Source organism: Lynx canadensis, chromosome A1 (genome assembly GCF_007474595.2).
Source record: "Lynx canadensis isolate LIC74 chromosome A1, mLynCan4.pri.v2, whole genome shotgun sequence".
NCBI lineage: Eukaryota > Metazoa > Chordata > Mammalia > Carnivora > Felidae > Lynx > Lynx canadensis.
The window spans coordinates 47,710,115-47,719,001 of record NC_044303.2 but is presented as its reverse complement, the minus strand read 5'-3'; positions in this window follow the sequence as shown (position 1 = coordinate 47,719,001).

The window sequence follows — 8,887 nt, the reverse complement described above, 5'->3', positions numbered from 1 at the left end:
CATTTACCTAGCACTGTGGCACCTTTTCCTACGAAGAGATAACCAAAGAAGCCACAAACATTAGACACGCAGCAGCTCTGAAAACTGGGAATCCAATTTTGTAGGAAAGTAATAGTCAAATATATTACCATCCATTAACTATATTCTAATGGGAAGGTGAAGTTTTGCCAACAATCACCTAAGGAAAACACTTTCCTAATCCTTAATGTCTTGTATGTGATTTTATCTGACTTATTGAGAAGCCGGAACAATAAACTGCAATAAAAATGCCTGGTATTTCACTACATATGTATATATGTTGACAGCACACTATGCCATGAGATAATTTTACATATACAATAGCCTACTCACACTTCACGGGATAACAGTTTCAAACAAACAAACAAACAAAAATGAGTTTTTAGAAAAATGTTCAAAGAGTGTACCTACTAAAAGTGTGGATCTCATTTCAATGTGTAGATTAAAAACAAATATACACATGAAATATTAGAGGAATTTATTATTAGAAAGCAAAATCACGCTGTAAAATATTTTTTCTCCTTTTCATTTCCTTCTTGCTAATAAATGATTCATTTTTATGGCTGTGATCACTTCTTCCAGAGAATGGTTGACGACTACTTTCGTGTCACCAAAGTAGTATTTAATAAGTGTTTTTGCAAGTTTTTTCTAAGCAAACAGTCCCATAGTATACACCTTCACCTTTTCAAAGCTGTCCTGATTTTCTCTAATATTGAGCCCAGATATGTAATTAAATAACTTAGAAACATTACAGAATTGGTACGGGATTTAATATTACTTTTTTGAAAAATTGAAAATTGAAAGGTGTTTAGTTATAATGCTGATAACATGATCAAAACTGAGTGTGATAAAGCCTTAAGAGAACTTTCATACTCTTTTTAACTTAGGCTCAATATGATTTGGTATCTATTTATATTTTAATTTGCCTCTAAGCCTCTCTAAACATTTTCTTTTGTCTTTTTTATCAGAGCATCAGTGGCCTGTTATCTCAACCTACGTTTTCACTGCCATAAAATCCAGTTATTTTACTGGAAATGTTGGTATATCTCACACCATTTTTTAACATGCTTTCATTTACAAATGCCTTCTCAATAGCAAAACAAAACAAAACCCAGCCATTTGGTAAGCTTTTAATAAAATATTTGTGAAGTCCTGTTAATTTTTTTCACATTTCCACTTTTCGTAATGAATACAGATACAAACCTAGCTACTGTTGTGTTCACAACACACTTTTGGTAGAAAAGTGGAATACAATCTTTTTTTGTTCAACTCTAGTAGCATTTATTTAAATTTCATTTCTGACATAAGGATTCATAACATAGAGCTGCCACTTTTAAGTAATGGTTTCTCTCAAATGCCTGGCTCGGCAGTCTCACAGAAAATGACTAGCTTAGCCCTGTACAAAAGCACAGAAATCAGAAAGTAATCCTTTTCTGAGACATTTGCCATGCGATTCTGAACCTATAAGGAATATGTTCAACCAAGCTGCCTTGCTGTTAACACAAATGCTACCGCTGAAAACCTGGTTCATCAACCTTAGTAAAAAGGGTTAAAACTTGATAAATATTTTTCAAATGTTCCAGGTTCTACATTGGCATGACGCCAGACAGGGTGAATGGACAGATCCTCAATTACTTTGAACTTTCTAGTTCTTTGCATTCCTTCCTGCTTAGTAGTGCTGTACCATTAGGGAAGATAGGAGAAAACAAAAAACAAATGTCAGGTTTCAGAAATCAATTAGTGGCCTGGCAGTGGTATGTTAACTGAACTGTGCCAAAACAGAAAATTCTGAGGGAAAAAAATAAAGTTGAGTCGTCAAGTTAGGTAGGAGGGTAAGCGTAGAAGCAGTGTGCATGCTTAAGTCCTTAGTCACTGGGCAACACAGATTTAGTCTTAGAATAAACCATAAGTGTCACTATCTTTACGGGAATAAATACGCCTGAATGTGTGGGGGCTGAACAGGCATTCAGTGATGGGGGGGCAGGGAGAAGACTTAAAGGAGGCAGTGGAAAAACATGGATAAATAGCTTCTGAATGATGAGATGAGAGAAATATGAAGCTATCACTCGGGCAACGTTCATAAGAAGACACGGCAAAAAAAAGTATCTGTGTTCAGTTGTTCAGCCAAAATGTCAGGGAGAGCTTGAAATGAGGACAATTTTAGACATTTTATTCACTTTGGAAAATATTCATGGAATATTCCATTTCCATAAATTCAGAATCAAATTACCAAGTGATATTGAACTACAGGAAAAGCACGAGAATGAGTAAAAAATCCTTTTTTCTAAGGGAGTATAATCTTCTCTGGGGTAAGATCATTCGATTTAAAATGACTTTCTTGATATTGATAGCCTACCAAGTGTTCGAATTTGTATCAATAGACACATAAAAAAACAAAATTATTGTCCTCTGAAACATTTCACGTTTTTAATCTTTTAATGTTTTCATTAATGGAACTGTTTTAAGCCGCCCTTCAAATTAAATAAAAAGTCATTGAGAAAAGGACACGGTAGATGGCAGCTTCAACTGAGAGGAGTCAAAATTCCAACCATTTTGACTCAAAGGTTAACAGACACAAGAAAAGATGGCCTTTTCATCCCTTTTGTTGAAAAAATATGTAATTTAAATAGGATTAATGTACCTTTTTTGTGTATAAATTAACAGGTTATCTTAAGAAAAAAGTTAATAGTCTACTTTTGCACTATCTCCCACCACAGTTCTCAAGAAATAAAATTTTATATTAAGTTTGGATTTAAATATATTCTTTATGAACTATCTCATAAAACTCTGTGTGTACTTAATCCTAAAGGTACTGTTATTTATCTAACCTATTTTTAAAACTCTAGTAATAGACACACACACACAAAAAAAAAAAAACCCAGAATTTTACCTTGTGGGAGGGACTGGGATAGCTTTTTCCACCTTGTTAGTATAATAAGCAGACAAAAATGACATAAACATAAATGCCTTGAACCAAGTTATAGGCCAGGCATACTGTAGCTCAAACTGTACAGTGTTTGAATTCTGACTCCAAACATGATAGGAAAGGTGAGAGAAAAACCCTGAACTGAGGCCGTCATACCAAACAATCTTTTGGAACACTAAGGAGGCCACATCGCCAGCATCACAATGAGTGATGTTTTGAGCCAATGGCTACACATGTGCTGACAAAAGCAGTCATGGCCCTACCGTGGGGCCGTGCACAGTGAATGCTCAAATGAACTGCACAGTACCCTTTTGGAGGTTAACTTGTCAATGAAATGTGTAGTGCTAAGACCCATACTGGCGCTTCAGGACTTCTATCCACTGGTGATGGTCAAGTAAACTCATATAACTTTTGAGGAGGACAATTTGACAATGAGCATGAAGATGGCTAAAAACGAACAACCTTGGGGCTCCTGGCTGGTTCAGTAGGTAGAGTGTGTGAGCCTCGATCTCGGGGTCTTGAGTTCAAGCCCTACACTGGACACAGAGCTTACTTAAATAAATAAGTAAATAAGAATGTTTTTTAAAATGGAAGTAATCTTTAAAATGACAGATAATTCCCCCTCTAGGAAATATATATTACATATTACATATATAAAAACAAATAAAATTGGAAATATCCCAAGTGACCAACACCAGGAAAATAATTCAATAATATACCCATGCAGTGACTGTTGTTCTGCTGTCAGAAATCACATTATTAAAAAATATTTATAGTGGAGAAAATCACCCCCACCACAAGTTGGTTCTTTTGGGGTGCTTGACAGGCTCAGTAGGAAGAGCATGTGACCTTGATCTCAGGGCTAAGTTTGAGCCCCACATGAGTGTAGAGATTACTTAAAAATAAATTCTTTTTTTTTTAAACTTTTTTTAATGTTTTTTATTTACTTTTGAGACAGAGAGAGACAGAGCATGAGCAGGGGAGGGGCAGAGAGAGAGGGAGACACAGAATCTGAAGCAGCCTCCAGGCTCTGAGCTGTCCGCACAGAGGCCTACGCGGGGCTCAAACTCACAGACTGTGAGATCATGACCCAAGCCAAAGTCGGACGCTCAACCAATTTATTTTGGCGCCCCAAAAATAAATTCTTTAAAAAATAATAGGGACACCTGGGTGGCTCAGTCAGTTAAGCCTCTGACTTTGGCTCAGGTCATGATCTTGTACTCTGTGAGTTCGAGCCCCACGTCGGGTTCTGTGCTGACAGCTCGGAGCCTGGAGCCTGCTTCGGATTCTGTGTCTCCTTCTCTCTGCCCGTCCGCCTCTCATGCTCTCTCTCTCTCTCTCTCTCTTTCTGTCAAAAATAAATAAACATTAAAAAATTTAAAAACAATAATAATAATAAATAAACATAAAAAATATTTAGTCACATGAGAAAAAATCCACAATATATCACGGAAAAAAATTAAGAGCTTTTATAAACACACACACATAAAGAGGAAAAGAAGCACAAAATGTTTGTGTTTTGGTGGCTACCACTGGATGGTTAAATGGTCGTTTTTCATTGTTTTTCAATATTTTCTAAATATTCCACAATACCCATGTGTTCCGTTAATAATCAGAATAAATGTTTTTAATAAAAACATAAATAAATATCCCCTTTACACAATTAAGTGTTCATTCGGACTGTAGGTAGTTATCAAATGGTTTTCCATCTGAGGGGAACCCGGCTGGCTCAGCGGGTGGAGCATGCGACTCTTGATCTCAGGGTTGTAAGTTCAAGCCCCCTTTTGGCTGTAGAGATTACTTAAAAACTAAAAAAAAAAAAAAGTCTTAAAAGAAACGATTTTCCATTTGAAAGCAACAAGTAAAGCCACAACTTGCCACTACACTGTGCTGTGAAAATATGTAAACTTTATTAACCAAGCTACTAGATTTTCAAGATTCACTGCAGAATAAACAAGCTGAGGCAACATTACAAAGTTTGAAGTTGGAAAGTGACAACCTGAGGGTTTGAAACGTAGATATAAATATGATTTATTTCTTAAGTGATCAGCAAGACTTCCACAATGATTTTTACTCAAAGTTATTCTGTGTATCTCATTTTATTTTCTTGGTTTGTTTTCCTCTATTACATGGATTAGATTGTTTACAGCGTTTTGACAAAATGCATAGACTCTTAAAGCTAGTTTATATGCATCTTTAAAAAAATTTTTTTTAATGTTTATTTTTGAGAGAAAGAGAGACAGAGTGAGTGGGGGAGGGGCAGAGAGAGAGGGAGACACGGAATCTGAAGCAGGCTCCAGGCTCTGAGCTGTCAGTACAGAGTCCGACTCAGGGCTTGAACCCAAGAACCTCAAGATCGTGACTTGAGCTGAAGTCGGACATTTAACAGAGTGAGCCACCCAGGTGCCCTAGTTTATATGCATCTTTAAAGAGCTTTTTGTGGGAATGCAAGCTGGTGTAGCCACTCTGGAAAACAGTATGGAGATTCCTCAAAAAACTAAAAATAGAACTACCCTACAACCCAGCAATTGCACTAGTGGGCATTTATCTCCGGGATACAGGTGTGCTGTTTCGAAAGGACACATGCACCCCCATGTTTATAGCAGCACTATCAACAATAGCCAAAGTATGGAAAGAGCCCAAATGTCCATCGATGGATGAATGGATAAAGAAGATGTGGTATACATATATACAATGCAGTATTACCTGGCAATCAAAAAGAATGAAATCTTGCCATTTGCAACTACGTGGATGGAACTGGAGGGTATTATGCTAAGTGAAATTAGTCAGAGAAAGACAGAAATCATATGACTTCACTCATAAGAGGACTTTTTTTTTTTTTTTTTTTGGGACAGAGAGAGACAGAGCATGAATTGGGGAGGGGCACAGAGAGAGGGAGACACAGAATCGGAAACAGGCTCCAGGCTCTGAGCCATCAGCCCAGAGCCTGATGCGGGGCTCGAACTCACGGACCGCGAGATCGTGACCTGGCTGAAGTCGGACGCTTAACCGACTGCGCCACCCAGGTGCCCCATTCATAAGAGGACTTTAAGAGACAAAACAGATGAACATAAGGGAAGGGAAACAAAAACAATACAGAAACAGGGAGGGGGACACAACAGAAGAGACTCATAAATATGGAGAACAGGGGCGTCCGGGTGGCTCAGTCGTTGAGCGTCCAACTTAGCTCAGTCATGATCTCACAGTCTGTGAGTTTGGAGCCCTGCATCAGGCTCTGTGCTGACAGCTCGAAGCCTGGAGCCTGCTTCAGATTCTGTGTTTCCCTCTCTCTCTGCCCCTCCCCTGCTCATGCTCTGTCTCTGTCTCAAAAATAAATAAAAACACTAAGAAAAATTTTTTTAAATATGGAGAACAAACTGAGGGTTACGGGAGGGGCTGTGGAAGGGGGAATGGGCTAAATGGGTAAGGGGCACTAAGGAATATACTCCTGAAATCATTGTCACACTATATGCTAACTAATTTGGATGTAAATTTAAAAAAATAAAAAATAAAACAAGTTAATAAAAAATAAAATAAAATTTAAAAAAATTAAGAGCTTTTTGTGTTGTTTTTTTTATTCTAAAATATTCATAGAGAAGATATAGAATGAAATAGTTTCTAGTGAGATGTTTATACTACCTTTCCCCTTGTTCCCCTTCCTGGTACCCAAAGTTGTTCAAAAAATAATTCCCAAACTTGCTTACTGGGAATTCAAAATTAATGTTGGGGGGTAGGGCAAGGTTGGTGGTCTTCTAGGAACTTGATATTTAAAACATTTTCTATAAACTATTCAATAGATATCTGATTTCTGAATTAAGGTCCCCTTCATCTCCCCACCTCCTGATCATGATCTCAATCCACATATAAAACACATACGTACACACACACACACACACACACACACACGCACCAGTCCCTGTTCCAAATCATCCTGCGCTTTGGTGCCTACAAACATTTATCAAACACACTCCATGTGCTGAGCACTAGTGTAGGCCTTGGAACTATAAAGATGAATGAGACACAGTCCCTTGCTCTCAGTGTCATCTGAAAGGTAATGTTTCATTTCTTCCTGCAGTCAATGAAATAGAGTCAAAACTCTTCAGAGTGGGACGTTGTGCTGGACTTCAGCTTGTCTTTCCAACCTGAAATCCTACTATGCCTCTTTGCCTCTTCTCCCAGGAACCTTAGGCTCTAACCATAGGGATTATTTGTCATTTCCCAAATATCCCGGCGGCTCCTTCCAACTGTAATGTCTTTCTTGACCAAAAAACCATATATCGTAAGCCCAACTAAAATCTCACCTCTCTCCCAACATCACTCCATGTGCTCCAATAAGAATTACCTTCAGGGCACCTGGGTGGCTCAGTTGGTTAAGACTCCGACTTCAGACTTCAGACTTGAGCTCAGGTCATGATCTCATGGTTCGAGAGTTCGAGTCCTGCATTGGGCTCTCTGCTATCAGCACAGAGCCCTCTTTGAATCCTGTCTCCTTGTCTCTCTCTGCCCCTCCTCCACTCTCTCTCTCTCTCTCAAAAATAAATAAACATAAAAAAAAAAAAAAAGAAAAAAAGAATTACCCTCTTTTGGGGCACCTGGCTGGCTCAGTAGGTAGAGCATGCAACTCTTGATCTCGGAGTTGTGAGTTTGAGTTCTACATTGAGTGTAAAGATTACTTAAAAATAAAAGTAAAATAAAATAAAATAACATAACCCCTTTTTGGTTTCTTCCCCTTCCCATTAGCTTCCTAGTAAAGCTTTTCTTACCATCTGCCTTGCATCCACCTCTACCAACAAATCATACGCTCCTGCAGGACTCATTGGTCTTGTCTTTGAGTTCCTTGTTGTGTCTCATAGCACAATATCCCATACAAAATAAGCAACTGATGTACGGTGAACTCAACTTTATTCATTACAGATATAAAAGGTAACATTAAGAATAAAATTTTGGTAGAATGCCTTCTAAAATGTAGAAGAAAAAAGAGAAACATCACCATTTACAATCAACATCACACTAATTGATTCATGCAAGAATTAATGAAGGCTAAAACAATTGGGTACAATTCTGATGAGCAATAAGATATTTACATAGTTGTAAAGTATTCCGCATAGATGAAGTATTAGTTACCATGGGAAAAACGGTAACTGACCAATGGCAAAACTTGGCAGACATTACCTTAAGCAAATTAACAAAATTAGCATCATTAGGAGCATTTGGCTGGCTCAGTCTGTCGAACACGTGACTCTAGATATCACGGTCATGAGTTCAAGCCCCACTTTGGGGGTAGAGTTTACATAAAACAATTACATCATCATTAATGGGACAAACTGACTTCATTTCCTTCCTGATGTGATAAACTGAGAAGGATGCAACATTACTTACCTTGCATGCCTACCCAAAATTCATACCGTGACTCCAGCCATGAGGAAAGATCAGACAAACTCAAACTCAGGAACTTCCTACAAGCCCACACGTCTGTACTCATCAGAAATGTAAATATCGTGAAAAACTAAGAAAGGCTCAGCCACAGTTTATTTTTTAAGGAATAGATAATCCTGATTGATCTCGGTGTGGTGGGGGAGATTGTCATAATAAACATTGTTGGGGTAACTACCAAAATTTGAATATGGACTGTAAATTAGCAAAATTTCAATGTGGGCTGTAAATCAAATTGTCCTACACTTTGAAATTCTACTTTTAGGAATTCATTCCTTAAAATCACTTAAATGTGCACAAAGACTTACTAGAATCTTTATTGCAGCATTGTTTGTAATGAACATTATTGGGGAAATGAGCAAAATGTGAATATGGACAATGGTACATTTTTCAACTTTATAATGTAACTCTATAGAAGAGAATAACCTTAGGGTGCCTGACTGGCTCAGTCAGTAAAGCATGCAACTCTTCATCTCAGGTTTGTAAGTTTGAGCCCCATGCTGGGTGTAG